This window comes from Urocitellus parryii, chromosome 12 (genome assembly GCF_045843805.1).
Source record: "Urocitellus parryii isolate mUroPar1 chromosome 12, mUroPar1.hap1, whole genome shotgun sequence".
NCBI lineage: Eukaryota > Metazoa > Chordata > Mammalia > Rodentia > Sciuridae > Urocitellus > Urocitellus parryii.
The window spans coordinates 17,373,698-17,390,057 of NC_135542.1; the positions used below are offsets into that span (position 1 = coordinate 17,373,698).

Genomic DNA, 16,360 nt, shown 5'->3' on the forward strand with positions numbered 1-16,360 from the left:
TGATGGGAAGCCTCGGAGTAGAAGTTCCCCCAGGTCCCCAGAAAGGAAGGTGAGGCACTGTGGGGAGGCAGGAGTGGAGTCAGCAAAACCCTGGCCTTGCCTTCGCCATGGCCTCCAGAGCAAACCTCTGACCCTACCCTCCTGAACCGTCCCTGGTTCTGAACACACCAGTCCACCTCAGGCAAGACACAGTGGCTGTACAGGCAGGGTCAGGACAGGTTGCCACAGGCAAAGAACCTTCAACGAAGGAGCGTTAGATGCATGGTTTGACCAGCTCTCCCCTCCTCTGGGCAGGCCTGACACTCTTCTTCCTCTTGGCTACATGCTCTCCAACCTGGAATGCACCTTCTGGGAGTGTCTGTCCTCCTGCCCACTCTTCTCGGGGCTCAAGAGACACCTCCTCCCCTGGCGTGGGCTGCAATGCTACCTCATTCTCTGTGAGCTCTCACTGAGTTCCCCTGAGTAGCGGTGGACCTCTCTTTTCCCATGAGTGCCGACCACATCTCTGTGGCCCTGGGGGAGGACAGGGAGGTGTGGTGTGGGGGGATCCATTATCCCAGGGCCTTCCCCAGAGGACCCTGACTCCACCTACAACTCCCCGCCTTACCCCTCCTACTGTTGAAGCCCCACACCTTACACTGCAGGCAGAAAACTGAATTGGGGAGAGCAGTCTTTCCTCAGCCTTCCCAAGTCAGATCACCTTGCAGGTCCCTATTCTGGAAACAGGAGCCCACCCTCTTGACCCCAAGCCCATTCCATGTTGAAGTTGGTCCAAGGGTCCACCATAGTCACTGAAGAGGACAACGTGCAGTTATGCCTCATGGAGTCAGGGATGCAGTCACATGGAGGATATGTACTCATGGCACCTGCGGTTTAGGCTGACCCCATGAAAAGGGACACAATGGCAATCATTTGCACCCCATTTTTCACTGAATTATGAAACGGGACTGGAAACGTGTCTTCACACAGTGGGTGCTTTCTCCATGTTCACCAGTGAATGAGCCCAAACTGCTGATTCCCACATATCTCTGGGTGTGGGAGCTGCCATGTCCAAAGCCCCTGTCCAGCTATGTCCCAGCTAGGACGCTCTGTCCCACTATGGAAACTAACATGTCTTTATTAACCCAAAAGTGCTTTTCCCAAGGCCCGAGTTTTGAGACGCCTCTGGCACAGATCTACGTTCTTCACAAAGCCAACATCACACCAGAAAGACCACCTGGCCTCACTGAGTCCACCTGGGAATGAGCTCAGTGCACACCATTGAGCTGTGGTGCCCAGTGTGTGGGGACTGCTCCATGGACCTCTGTGGATCAGCTGGAGTCAGGATGGTTTCTCTGCCTGAGAGGGGAAGTTCACTGCCCTTGCAAGGCTGTGGCAGGCACCTCCAGGACTCGTACCATTCGGGGCTGACATTCCACTATGAGTGTGGTCCTCTATCTCATTAGGTATCACAAACCTTTGGGTCCCTGAGAGGCACATGGCAGCCCCAAGACAGAGGCATGAGGGGGCTACACACTTGGGCTTGGTGGTCTGGTGCTTACCTTGGGAACAAGAGATCCAGCACCTGCTGGGTGGGGATGAAATCCCAGGAGATTAATCCCATGTTGCTGCTGAACTGTAGGTTCCTCCCACAAATGACAGGCAGGAGCTCATTCCTAAGCTGGTCCTGCCTGTAAGGTTCAAGGCTCTGAACCCTGAAGGGCTCCTCCGTGTTCTGATCATTTTCACCCTGGGTTGGGACCAAGAATGGTGGGTTCAAAATGGAAATGGTGACAAACAGAAAAATGACTTGTGCCAATACACTAGAGTCAAAGCACAATGGGACAGTTCCCATCAGTACAAACACACACACACACACACACACACACACAGAGTCAGAATAGGAGTCCTGGGCCATTCATCAGGGATCAGACTAGAGGGCCTGCTGGGCTCACTTGCCCTGTGCTACTCACTGTTACTCTTGAGCTCCTCTGCGACAATCGCCAGAGGCTCTGGCGTCTAAGATGAAGCCTCACCCAGTGTATCCACAAAAGGGCTAGTTGGCCCCCCTGAGATTCCTGGGAGCCTGAGGCTCGGCATTGTCTGCAACCACAGGAGAACATCCTTCTCCCTCCAGTGGCTCCAACCAAGTGAGCTCGGATGGCTTGGTCAGTGAAGTGGGTGCCTGGATACCAGGGTTCCATGTTCTGTTTGATCCATTGTCAAGGCAATGATGTCATTTCCTGTGCCCATACCTGAGCCTCTTTTCACATAAGACCACTTTCAAAAGCCCTATGGGCTGCTGATTTCTCCTCCATGCCTACCCATCTCAGGTGCGCAGGTGTTCACCAACAACTACCCAAACATCCCCACCAGCATCTGCCCTGCTTGGTGCCACTAGAGTTCCAGCTTGGAGCCTTCCCAAATGCATTCACAACCAGTCCTTCCCTCTCAGCAGCTTTTGGACCCTGGTCCCATCATTGTGCAACTCATGGTGTGCCCAGGCTTTTCTGGAAAGTAGGGTAGCATCTAATCTCTAGGGTTTATTGTGTCTATTGGCCCATAACACCCTCTATTCTCTCTGAAACCAGAGATGGGACTCACAGGTGGCTAAAGCACAAATGTAGAGATGGGATAATCACAAGAAAGGGAGAGACAAAGAATGCACCCTAACTCAATCAGGCCTGTGTCCCACACAGGGACATGGCCAATGTCTGTCCCATCGTGGCTGCAGTTCCCTCTCTACACCATGGCAAGTTGGAGGGGACTGAGATGCAGAGGCTGCTCCTCCCCTCTGCCATACAACTTCCCCAGGCTTCTCCTAAGATTTCAAAAGGGCCAAGTGTGTCTAGTGTTGGGGTCTCACAGAGACTCCGAGGTACCACAGCATCCTGCTGCCCAGAACCGGTTCACCCCTCACCTCAAGGGGGCTCAGCCTCTGGATTCATGGGAATTGAAGTGGGTACAGGTGATGGGATATCACCTCCAAGACTGAGTTATGCCAAGTCCATGACCCCTGTCTGCATCCCTGTCTCCAGCACCACTCCCCCCTCTCTCTTTCCTCCTCAGAGCAAACAAATCCATTTAGCAAGTGTGTCCTGTGATAAAGACATGACGGTCACCCATCCTCTCATTACAAAAACACTGAGGCTCAGCCAACATGGATCCTACCAGGAACACAGGCATAAACTCAGAGTCCGATCCTCCCAGCCGAGCCTCAATGGAGCCTGGACTCCCAGCCTCCTGAGTCAAGGAAACAGAGGTGCCTAGCCGAGCCACCTTGGATGCAGCCGCACACAAACTGAACTCATCAATGCCCCTTGCTCTCAGTTGTGAGTAAGAGGGGAGGTGGTGTTTCACAACCCTGGACATCAAGTGCAGTCTCCAGGCTTTGGGGTGTGCCCTGGCCTCTGTCTATCTGCCCAGGCCCTCCAACCCACACTGGCCTCTTACCCAACCTCCTCCTAGGGCCAAACTCAATCCTGCCTCTCAATTTCTGCTGCCTTCCCCAACACACTGCTCCCCAAAATGAGCAGGGCTGGCTCTCGGTTATCATGCTGGTGCCAGCAGCAATGCCACCCCACTGACATAATTCTGAGTCCCAACCTAGGCACTCCAGCTGTCTTTGCCACACCTGGCCTGTTTGGGCTCTGGCTCTTGCTCTTTTCTTTCATGTGCATGTGTTTTGAGGTTTTGAGTTTCTCCCACTGCAGAACTGCAGCTGTGGCAGGGTAGAGCTCATGAGGGGGACATTCTGAGCCACATCCAATCCCATCAGGACTGTTCACTGGGGTGACTGCTGGAACACAGTGATGAGTGAACACATGGGAGGTGGTTGGACCCACCTTGCCTCTGAGTGGCTTCCTTTCAGGACACGAATGTAGGGATGGGAGCCCCTGGCGTGGGATGCTTTGCACAAGGCGTGACCATGGGCTCTCTTTCTTGGCAAAAATGGCTCCACTCAGCATGGAGAGCACTGTCATTCCTGGTGGCTAACAACAGCCCTGGACCCCAGAAAGGAACCCACACTTAAGTTTTACATCTGAGTGTGCGTGTCCTCGAGGAAATGAGGTCTCCTGATCCCAGGTGCAAAGGGGTAAGTCCTCTAACTCCAGGGGCCATGAAGGGACATCTGAGTTTCCCTCGTCCTTCTTTCCCTCTCTGAACCCAGGGTGTCCTCACACTAACCACAGTTAGGACCCTGGCCTCATTCCCCAGTGAGGATCATTAGGCTCCATAAAGGACAGTCTCTAAGATGCTCAGTGGACCAACACCCTCTGCACAACCCATAACCCTATTCACCCAAGAGGCAAGAGGATTTCTATTCAGGAAAACCAGGAAAGAGAGAGCCTTTCTCAAGGACACAAGGACATTAGTGAGTGAGGGAGTGATTAATGGATGGAGAACTATTTCCACCACCAACTTCCAGGAGCATATATGGCCCTTTGGAGAATTCTGCAGTGTGTTGGTGATTAAGGAGAACGTGTGAATCCAGGGGTCACTAGGTCCTCTCAGCCATAAGGAGGGAAACTGCCATAAAGGAACTAGGACAAGGGTGCGAGGAATGCTCACTGGGGGGAGATCGGAAGGAAGGAAAGTGTACTCATTAGAAAAGTGTCGCCTGAAAATTCTTAGCCAGCCAAAAGTCGTGCGAACTTGTGTGGGAAAAGAGTCTTTGCACAGTGATGAAGCTAAGAGCTCACATGATGGAACACAGCATCAACTGGGACCAAATCCAATATCTGATATTCTTGTAGGAAGAGGAGAGTCTGGACCCAGAGACCAGGGAGACTTGGGGATACCAGCTATGTGAGGTTGGAGCCAGGGTGGGATGCCCATATGGGAACCACAGATCGTGGGCAGCAATAGGAGAGTGGGCAAGGGCTGGGAGAGTTGGGGGGACAGTCCCCTAGGAACCTGTGAGGTGTTTTGGCAGTGAGATCGCCCAACTCCTTGTGTGTTGAGCCCCTGGAGCTTGAGGGAAGGCCCTTCCTCTGTTGTTGGCCACCCAGTTGACAGAGTTTGGTTGTAGCAGGCCTAGGACCCAGCCGAAGGTCTGAGCATGTTGGCCATGCAGGGTGGATCTGGACCGCAGACACACTCTAATGACTGTAGGGTTTCAGCCCTGCATCAACACAAGCACCAAGTCAGGCTAGGTGGAGAAAGGGCTAGGAACACACTCTGGGGGCTGGTGCCTATATTACTGGGAGCACTTCTGACCCCAATTCCCCGATCTGCTGCCAACACAAGCTACAGAGGAGGATGGAGGGACACAGAGCATGGATCTTCCCCACTCAGTGGGCCCAGGCATGTACCATGGCCAGCAGCCTCGTGCCTTGCCCGGTGAGTCCTGAAGCGGCCCCCTCTTCCCATCCTGAGAGCTCTTCCCTTCCTCATGTGCTACTACCTTCCCACTGTCTCTGGAAATATCTACTTGCTGTGGTCCTCAGGCAGTTTATGATTTAAGTTAAAAAAAAAAACAGGTCTTGGTGCTCAAAAATATTTGATTTGCCCATCCTCATCCCCCAACCCCAATATTTTCATTATTTCCTCAACATATGAAATTTTACTAGCAAAAAGTTAATTTTGAATTATACAAAGTTGATTCAAATAACATTGGTATACATAATCAATCACCGTACTTTCAATGTTTGTTCTCCTTTCCTGCTAGAAACTGCTCAGAAAAAAGAGAACAGAGGGGGCTGGGGATGTGGCTCAAGTGGTAACGTGTTCGACTGGCATGCGCGAGTCAGTGGGTTCGATCCTCAGCACCACATAAAATAAAATAAAATAAAGATGTGTCCACTGAAAACTGATAATATAAAAAAAAAAACAAAGAGAACAGAGGACAGACTCATGGAATGCTTGAACTGATAAGAAGCTCCCACTCAAGCTCAGCATTCAGTCCTGGACAGAGTAAGACTGGTCCATTTTGACATCTACTCCAAAGAGTCTACCAGACAGAATCCTCTGACTGATCCCTGACTGAGCCATAGCAACTGGCTAGAAAAGCCTTCACATCCTCAATACATTCTTCACTTCAGAATACTGGACAAGCATTGATATCCATCTCTCGTCACCTTGCTCCCCAGCCAACCATCCTTCAACAAATTCAAAGGAGTAACTCATCCAAGCACACAGAAAGGGATGTTCACTACACACATCCATGTGCGAAAAAGACAACTGGTATTTCTTGTTTGGGCTATTTCAAATGAAATCCCTTCTGCATGACCTCCACAAACCAAAAAAAAAAAAAAATTGTGAAATTCCCACGTAGAAGACAAGATACACTTGCCAAGGAGGCAGTGCCAAAAATTTTGACACTCCAAATGTAGAGTGTGTGTTTAGGAAGCAGTCACAGTTTCCATGAGAGAGTCCCATGAAATCAATTAGGAAGATCCATGCTCTAGCCCTACCATGCAAGTGATGTGACTTGAAAGAGTCACTTAGTCTTAGCAACCATCACCACTAACCACTAAGTCAATGAATAAAGGTCCTCAGGTGTCAAGCTACAAAATGCGGGATGAGCATGGATGAGGATGGGTGGGAGAAGTCTCCAACTCTAACACAATTAGGGAAGGATGTGCTGACACACAGAGGATCCTGCCACAGAGAGGGATTCCAAACCTCACATCCCCTGACCCAGGCCAGAAGACCAGGTAGAGTCCAAGGACCCTGGGGTGGCCCAATGGCAATAAAGATCAAAAGGAACTGGGAACTGCCTGGACCCTCAATCCCCTACTCTGAGCAGGGCTGCATGACGAGGCCAGAGGCCATCCACAGCAATCTGCCTTCACAGGAAAAGAGGGACTGCAGGCTGCCTCTGGCTCACTGAATCAGGGTGGTGTTTTCATAAAGCAAGACCACTTCCTCACATTTGACCAGCAGCTCATGCGCTGACAGCACAATGGCTGGCTTGACTCAGGCCCTGAGAAATGAAATAGAAAATTCATAGCAAACCCATCTTTAGTTCTTCTACATCATCAGGGGGTGTGATTCATTTCCATCAACAAAGATGTCTGAAATGATGTCTAAACATGCTGGGGACTCACCTCTGTGTGGAACTTTTCAGGAAAAAGGGGATCAAATCTCATGAAGCAACTCTTCTCTCTTCTAGCCCATGGGCAATGCAAGGAACCTGCATGATACCAGAGGCTCACTTCTCTCTTCTCATGTCTTCTGGAAAGGATTCATTAATGCTTCCTTCAAGGTGAAGCAGAAGCCTGCATTCCCAGCTGCACAGAAGTGTTTTAGGGCAGTGTCTCCCTTAAAACTCAAGAAGAAAAACAGGTCATTAAACAGGCACATGGATTAGAGTACATGATCAATGATCCCTCCTCCCTGGAGCCTTCCACATGCCCATCTTCCACATTCACAGAGCAATGCCCTGCCATTCTCAAGACCAGGAGACCATGATGCTCATCACCAGGAAGTCAATAGGAACATGAACAGAGCAGCATGGATTGCAGAAGGTGGCACACCAAGGATCTGCAGCACAGCTGCTAGAACACAAGAGCTTAACTTCAGTATTGACTTTCTGCCACCTGCCAAGTACCATGTTAATGTCAAGCACAACATGCAGATATGCAAGTAGTGGGTGACACCGTGCATCCATTCACAGAAGTGGGCAACATCTTCATTGGAACAAGGAAGTATCTTATCCTTACTCATAAAAATCATCACAAAGAATAAAATGGATGCAAGACTTCTCATTTCACTATTACGTAGCTGTTGGAATTCCCTATTAAATAATACCTCCTCCAAAATAAAAAGTATCTCAGACATGTGTCAACTATTCAATGGATGACATTTTAAAAACTAGGCCTTTACTTAATATTTATGTATGCTATAGTCCTGCCTAAGGCTCTTTGAGAAAGGAGCACATAGAATTGGATCTTTGAAAATCTCACATTTGCTGATAAATATTACCGACAATGTCAGGCATGGCGAAGTGACAAGTGGGACTTTGGGATACTCAAAGAACACAATGTTGTGGGATTGGTGTCCCTGACTCATAGACAGTATGTGGTTTCTATGAAAGCCAGTGAGGGAGCAGGAGTAACGAAGCTCATTGAACAGATGACCTCAGGGGATACTGGCGGATAGGCCAAATAAAGAACATGTTCCAGCTAACATTGGTATTTGGGCTCCTGAGCCCAGTCCTGTTTTTAAAAAAAGGTGCAGACAGGCAGTGTTCATTAAAAAATGTCTACCATGTAAAAGTGGGTAATTTAAATGGCATCTAGGTACACATCTGATAGAATGGTCTGCCAACCTATGAATTTCATTCTAACAAATAAAAAGAAAAACACAGACATGAGACATAAAGATAAAACCTTGTCTTTACCAGTATGCCTAAAAATAGGTTTTATATGCCTCATGCAAATATCTTTCAATAGAACTTCTGATTTCTGAATGAACCCATTCAATTTTATAATGCACAGATTACAAATATTCTCTTCTTCTTAAAGCCTCACATAGAAAATGTCTCACAGGACATAGGAGGGGAATGACCCAAAGGATGAGAGAATGGCTGGAACCGTTCTCAAATGTGCCCATGTAGCCTAAAGTTTGAAGGCACCTAATTGTAGTCTAAAACAATGATGAACCTATTTGATCCATTAATTAATAAATATCACTGCTTTATCACTTGAACCAAATCACAGAAAAATGGAAACAGATGATAGAATTCCTCTTCTCCCATCACCTCCTGGCCCAGACTCTCCCCAGAGGTGGCTCTGGTCATCTGTTTGTTAGGGAGTCACCCGTGGTCCCCTATCTCTCAGAAAAGAAAATCACCTCAGCTACTGTCCCTAAAGCCAAGTGATGGCTGCCATTTCCACACTGTGTGGATCTGGAGAGATGCACAGTGCCGCTGGACCAGCCTATGTTCAGGGCTGTGTCTGTGTCCCACAGCTGAAACACGTGGTCCAGGGTCTTCTTTCCACCCACGGGTCCTAAGAACTTGCAGTCAGCACGTGCCTCCTTATTCACTGTGGCCACAGACTTCCTGCCAATGGCCATTGCATTGTACATGTCTTATAATTTAACACAACATTGATACGAACTTCCTTCTGGGAGCTTCCCAGGGCACGTGCCAAGACCTGAATTTCTGTGTTGTAGGGAGCATAGCATTCGTGCATTTTTTAAGTTTCATGGATAATGTTAAATGTGTCTCCAAAGTGTATGAAAAAAGCTTATCTTCCTATCCCCTCCCAGCACATATTATCAACATCCTTAATTTTTGTAAAAAATAAATAAATAAAATACATCATTTGAGCCTGTGTTCATCTGCTTGCCAGCTGTGTTCCAGTGACCTCCTCCCGTGCATAGTGCTCATCTGTGTTTCTCCTTGTGCCTCCTGTTCTACTGGGTTGCCATTTCCTCCCAATCGGTCCCTCTGTTTTGACAATGTTTGGGGCATATTTCGTTGGAGAGTAGTTTCTAATGTGGATGGTCAATTGAACCATCTTGACAGCTTTGGGTTTTGAGGATTGAAGCCAACCCTCCCCATTTCGAGGCCACAGCCTCTTCTCCTAGATTTCTACCAGTATTCCAGTAAATATTTCATTTAATTTGGTTGGTCTCTGGCTCTGGGTTCAAGACTTAGGTCCTGCACTTGCTAGCAGGGACATTGTGCTTTCTGGTTTGTTGTGTTGGCTTCTTGGGGACACTGTGAGGATCAGGTAGGCAAGGCAGGTAGAGTGGCTGGCCCAGAGCATGGCCCAGAGGGAGCGTTTGATCAACATTATTTGTAAAATGACAGCTGTCAATTATCACAACCAACATGAAAGGCCATCATAATAATCATCATTATTAAAATATTGGTCACAATAATGTTTTCTACTTCTATGGTACAACTGTGTTATACTCTCCATGAGTGAGGTCACAGGCCATGTGTCATTGTGTGCCTGCTTCTGTCTCTTAGCCTGGAGGCCCCTGGCATAGTTTGCGCTTCAGGACTGGAAGCTCTTTTACAATACAGTTTTGAAGTGGCCATTGGTCGCCTGATGGTACTCCATGGGGTCATCTGAGCCTGGCTTGCATCTGGCTCCTGCAACCAACATCCTGTTTTGCTAGAAACTCCATCGACAGAGGCTTGGAACTCCTGCTCTCTTGTTCATCTCTGAAGTTCTGCCATTTCTTCTCAGATGGCTCCATCTCCAAACCTTTCAACCCCCTCCCCTGCTCCAGGGCTTTGAAGCGGTTTCTTTGGAAGCTTCTGCACAGGGTTAAGGACAAGCCATTCCTCACATGCTCCTTCAACAGGAGGAAGAGAGGGACCAGAGGGGCCACAGGGAGCAACCTCCTGCTCTGTTCCCAGCCACTTCCAGGCTGGGGCTGCAGCCTGGGGCTGTCAGGATGGCTCTGGCTAGGGGGGAAGCCCTCCCCAAGCCTCGGTCACAGCCTCCCATGCCCCAGGGCAGCTGGTGAGCACTGGTGGAGGTGGAGGGGAAGGCTTGCCCCCCAGAAGTCGGGTCTGGACAGCATTCAGGTGGGAAGAGACCACTGGTCACCAAGGGGATGTGAAGCAGGGGTGACCAGGGCAGCCATGAGATCTCCTCTAAAGACCACTGTGGTCCCAGCAGTACAAAGGGACTGAGTGACATTGTTACTCTTCCCTGTTTTAAGGACAGAGGTGTGGAAGGGATTCCTGAGAGTCACAGAAAACATGGCTCACAGGCTTCAGTTTGCCATCTAGGAGTGACCTTGGGCGCACTGGTGGCAATTCCCCGGACCCTTGATGAGCCCCTGGCATCCTCCCAGTGAGTCCTCCCAGGCCCAGTCTCAGGGGCAGACGGCTGCTCTGACTGCTCTCCCTGGACCTGAGGATGACATGGGGTTTTGAAATTCTTTTGGTTGCCGCACTGGGCATTGAACCCAGGGCCTTGCACATGCTAGGCAAGTGCTCTACCACGGAGCTCACCCAGCCCTGAGGGTGACAGGTTTGGAGAGCATTTGCTAACTGAGACTTGGTGAGGTGAATCCCCATAGCCCTGAAGTCAGCACGTTTCTCTACCAGCTGCGTTGGCAGGGTTAAGATCTTAGCCTGAGTTTTGTTTTCCCTTATTTCTTCATATCTCTCTCTCTCTCTCTCTCTCTCTCTCTCTCTCTTTGGTACCAGGGGTTGAACCAAGGGGCACTTTACCACTGAGCCACATCCCCAGCCCTTTTTAAAATACTTCATTACAGACAGAGTCTCACTGAATTGCTCAGAGCCTCACTAAATGGCTAAGGTTGGCTTCAAACATGCCATCCTCCAGCCTCAGCCTCCAGAGTTGCTGGGATTACAGGCAAGCACCACTGCCCCCCAGCTCTGCACTATTCTTAATCAGAGAACCTGTGGGGCTATGTTTACTAGGTATGAATTGAGTTGCCCTCCAGAGAAAAGAAAAAGTAACAAAGCACTGCTGTGTGGGAAAATCAGGGATGACCCCAGGACAGGGTCAGCTTTCCCTCCAAGGAAACCCCATTGCCAAAAATGAGCCCCTTGGCCAACACAGTGGTGCACTCCTGTAATCCCTGCACCTCGGGAGGCTGAGGCAGGAGGATCAAAAGTTCAAAATAAGCCTTAGCAATGGCAAGGCACTAAGCAAATTAGTGAGACCCTGACTCTAAATAAAATTCAAAATTGGGCTGGAGATGTGGTTCAGTGGTCAAGCATCCCTGAGATCAATCACCGGTACCACCCCCCACCCCCCCACCCCCCGTGAAATAAGAGCCTCTGCTAAGGACTTCCATGTTGGCTGAGACAGCTGCCTGCAGTGGGTGTCCTGCAGATGGCAGTCAATCTCCCCAGGCCTGGGCTGTGGGGAGGGGTTGGCCCGGTGACCACGGGTTAGCCCCCAGCTAATGATCACTTGGTATTGTGGTTTGGATGTCAAATGTCCCCATTGCCCATGTGCTAAGGGCTTGGTCACCAGCCTGTGGCCCTTGGGACATAATGGAACCTTTAGGAGGAGGGGCCTAGTGGAGGGAATGAGATCATTAGGGGTGTGCCCTTGAGGGGATATTGGGACCCAGCCCAGTCCTACCCACCCTCTTCCCAGTTACCCAGAGGTGAGCAGCCTCCTCTGTCACATGCTCTAGCTGCCAGGATGTCCTACTGTGCTGCCACAGGCCCAAAGCAACAGGGCTAAAGGTGCCATGGACTGAGACCTATCCAGCCATGAGCTAAAAGAAACCCTGTTTCCTTTTAAGGGGATTCTCTCAGATGCTTTGTCACAGCCACAGAAAGCAGACAGCACCCTTGGTCTGTGCCCTTGCTTTACAGATGGGGATGCTGAGGGCCCACAGGAAGCTGAGCAGCCCTAGGTCACATGGTCCTGTAAAAACAACTATTATCCATTCATTCACTGACTACATGGCAGGAGCTGGACTCCAGATCTCATTGTTTGAAAGAGTTGTGTTTCCTTCCTGCCCCTTAGTCCCTCGCTCTCTCTTTTTGTATGAATCCAAGAAGGACCTTCAGGGGATTGCAATGCCACCCAGTCATCCCAGCCAACTTTGTACTTGAACATGAAGTTCATGGGATGTTTCTGCTTCACCATGTGTTAGTCACTAGTCATCAGAGAGCTCTGTGCTTTCACCTAACAGAGTGCCACCCCACTTCCCTGCTGCAAGGGCTCTTCCTGCCAGGTCACCTGCTGGATGGAGGGCACTGCCCAGTGCCCTAGATCTCTCCTGAATGTCCCATGACCAACCCACTGCAGGCCAGGCAGACATCCACAGAAAAAACAGCGAGAGGGTCTGGCGCCCCCTTCAGAAAGCACCCCCATCCAGGTACTGTTATATAGATGCCCACAGAACATTTCCCAAACCTGCAGCAGCTTGGACTGCATCCAAATGCAACCACAGGCCGAGCACAGTGGCACCCACCTGTGATAGAGTGACTCAGGAGGCTGAGGCAGGAGGATTGTGGGTTTGAGGCCAGGTTTAGCAACTTATTGAGGCACTGTCTTAAGATAAAGAATTAAAAGGGCTGAGGATGTAGCTCAGTGGCAGAGCCCCTGGTCCAATCCCCAGTACCAATAGGAGGTGGAGATACCAGAGATGGGAACTTCTGAGTTGGGTCAATGGTAACTCCAAGTCCAATGAGACTGAATGCACAGGGGAAGCTTTAACCCGGAAAAGAAAAGGAGGCAGGGAGCTTCAGCTCCAGGTAAAGGACTAGGAATTGAACCCGGGTGCCTTACCGCTGAGCACACCCCAATCCTTTTTATTCTTGTTTTGAGAAGGGGTCTTGCTAAGTCGCTGAGGGTCTCACTAAATCACCAAGGTTGACCTCAAGTGATCCTCCTGCCTCAGCCACCCGAGAATCTCTGGGATTACAGGCATGCACCACCATGCCCAGGAGGAAAGAAACTTTTATCAGTGCAGCCACACGGGGAAGGCAAGGGGACCCACATCTTAGCCTGTCTTCAGGGAGTGACAATGACTTAGAGCTTTTATAGAAAAGGGAATGAGGCAAGGGCTTGGGCTTTGCACAGCTGCCAAAGCAGGTGGTCCTGACCAGGTGAGGTCTGTCCATCATCCCAGGATTGGCCAGGTGGGGCCTTGTCAGGAGAGCTGTGTCACCTGCTTTGGCTCTCAGATGCACATCAGATCAGACCTTGTTCCTGGGACATGAAACAGACTGCATGGGGGCAGGGGTCTGGATTCTGAATTAAGAGCAACTTCCTTCTGCTGCAACCCCCACACCCACCTCAGGAGCCAGGAAAGCTAAGATGGGTCCCGCCCTTCCTCAGGCCTGGGCACAGGCCATCTGCCTAGGCATTTTCTGTGTTTTTCCCATTTTTGCTTTTCTTCAGGCCAAGGAAATTGACGTATGTAGATCACTTGGGTTTGGTTTCTATAAACTGTAACCACTTCTGTGGGTCAGGGGCTTCCTCCAAGCCTCTAGCTGCTCCTCCCCAGTTTCATCAAACAGATAAAGTTCATTTTTTTTCCTTTTTTCTTCCTTCTTTCTTTCTCTCTCTCTCTTTCTTTCTTTTTTTTTTTGCCTGTTCCTTATGCTGGTGGGCACTGATGCAGCTAGCAGGGTCCAGGCAGGGTCCCTGGGCTGGGCTCCCAGTAACAAATCCAAGGTGACTCAGGGCAAAGGGGATGGATGGGCCATATATTGAGGCAGAGATGCTGCCCTTCTAATTCTGCCTTTAGCCATCCATTGTGGGTAGAGGTGGAGGGCTGGAGTCCTCCTTACAAACTCCCCACGACTCAAGTCAGCAAACACTGGAAGCCCTGTCGCCCTCAGGGACAGGGCCCCAGACAGTTCCTCGGTGCCTCCCAAAGACCGCCAAGGGAGAAGTCACTTGGGGCCCGACTCCAGGAGGATCATCAAGGGGCGGGACAGGGGGACTTCAGGTAAAAAGCCGCAGCCAGCTCGCCCTAGGACCCCAGCCCTCACCAGCCCCACCCCGTTCCTGGACAGAAAGGTTTCCTGGAGCATCCTCACTGGGTGTCCCTGCAGCAGGGCCCCAAGATTGCCCTGGAAAGGGATCTGTCAGGTGGGAGCGACCGATTTCCCTGATATATGCTGCTCAGCCCCAGTATCCCCTTCTCTAGGCTCGGCAGAGTCCCCTGCACCTGCAACGTGCCCAGATGTTCCTGGCCTGCAGCCCTGGCTCTGAACCAGCCTCGTGGAACACTGGGTGCACAGTGGAGGCCCGCGTGGAGCACCCTCCTCCCAGTGCACACCTCCTACTCATCCCTTGGCACATCCCCAACCCTCTTTGCTCCCGGGACCCCTCGACTTTCTTTCCAAAGGCTTTGGAACCCCAGGCGGGGCTTCTCCCCTTTATCCCCAAAGGATTGATGCATGAGGGAAGGGACCTGCATCTGGGGGCAGAGAGACCTCGCTTTAGCATCATGTTGCCTACGTGGTACTTACACCCCTGAAGATCTCACCCAGCATTTGAAGCAGGATCGATTTAGCCACGCAGCAGGTAAGCACTGCTAAGCTCAAAACATTGCATGGACAGGAAAGAGATTTCTTCTGGAATCAATTTCTGCATCATAGTCTTCAGTAAAGGAAGAGACCACTTGGGGGCTTCTCTGTCCCCTGTTGGTTGTAGCTAATTTCAAAAAACAGTTTCAATGAAGGGCAGCAACCTGCACATTTCAAGCACACTCTGCTGAGTTCCAATACTATGCATCAGCTGTGAGGACACCACAATCAATATAAACAACATGTCTATCACCCCAAAAGTTTCCTCCTGCCTCTTTGCAATCCCTTCGCACCTCCTCCATCCCCCCTCACATCTCCAGGTGACCCCTGATCTGCTTTTTGTTACTATATACTTTCTAGAAGTTTCAATAAACGGAATCATACAGCATGTTTTATTTTTTTTTTTAAATCTGGCTTCTTTCAACATAATTATTTTGAGCATCATCAATGTGAAGTGCCAATAGCTTACCCTTTCCTATTTTTGAGTGATCAACTGTCTCCTAAGGTGGGCCTGGGGAGTCTGCATCCACTCACCTGCTGATAGACATCTACACTGTTTCCACTTCTTGTCTATAAACAAAGCTGCTATGAAAATGTGTATACTAGTCTTGGCAAAGGCAGGTTGTAATTGATGGATTTCTGGAGGCTCAGCAGGCAAGTTGAATATTGAAAACTCCAGGGAGGGAATCCAGTGGGCAGAGCTTGTTCTGCAGAGTGAAGTCCTGAGTTTAACCCCCAGCACCAAAAAAAAAAAAAAAAAAAAAAAGAAAAAAAAGAAAAAAGAAAAGAAAGAAAGAAAGAAACAGAAAAAAGAAAAAGAAAAACTCAGAACCACCGCCAGGTCACAGGGGCCCTCCACCTTTGTGGGTTTTACCTGCAGGAGTTCAGTGTTCCCACTGAGACTGTCTCCAGGTTCCTCATGTTTCTGGACCTTTCTGACATACACCAGAGCATTCTGTTCCTAACAAGGCTGCCCTCTAGAGAAACTGCTTTATCAGAGTCTGAACAACTGGGATTCACCAGAGCCTGTGTCACCTGGGGGAAGGCAGGCACCCAGCTCCAGCACCCTGAGTCCTGCTGTTCCACCTAAGAGGGCAACAGGGAGAAGCACTGGGGACATTCCCAGCCCAGGATGCAGGCTCAGGAGACAGGGACCCACTGGAGGGGCCACAGAAAGCTTGCCTCCCACTCCAGGACACCCCCAAGGCCTATTTCCAGGAGCTCCCTTCCCCAGTGCTAGAGTTACAAAGCAGACTAAAAGGCAAAGGCCTGAGAGAGGAGCAAGCATGGACACTAGACTCCCACCAGGAGGGATGCTGGGAACCTCAGATCAGGAACCCCCCAAACAACCACGACTAACCTGCCAAGGGCTCTCATGGAAAGACAGAGAGCAGGCATAAGCAGATGGGACAAGTCAGCAAGAGATGGAGACAC

The 16,360-nt window shown here is 50.1% G+C and overlaps 1 long non-coding RNA gene across 1 annotated transcript; it reads right to left on the reverse strand.

Moving 5' to 3' along the window:
• LOC144249806 (uncharacterized) lies at positions 1-7,093 on the reverse strand. The gene is made up of 3 exons (XR_013342321.1): positions 7,032-7,093; positions 1,542-1,729; positions 1-57 (listed from the first exon to the last, which is right to left on the reverse strand). It is a non-coding gene; the product is annotated as an uncharacterized LOC144249806 (long non-coding RNA).
• Positions 7,094-16,360: the final 9,267 nt, after the last annotated feature.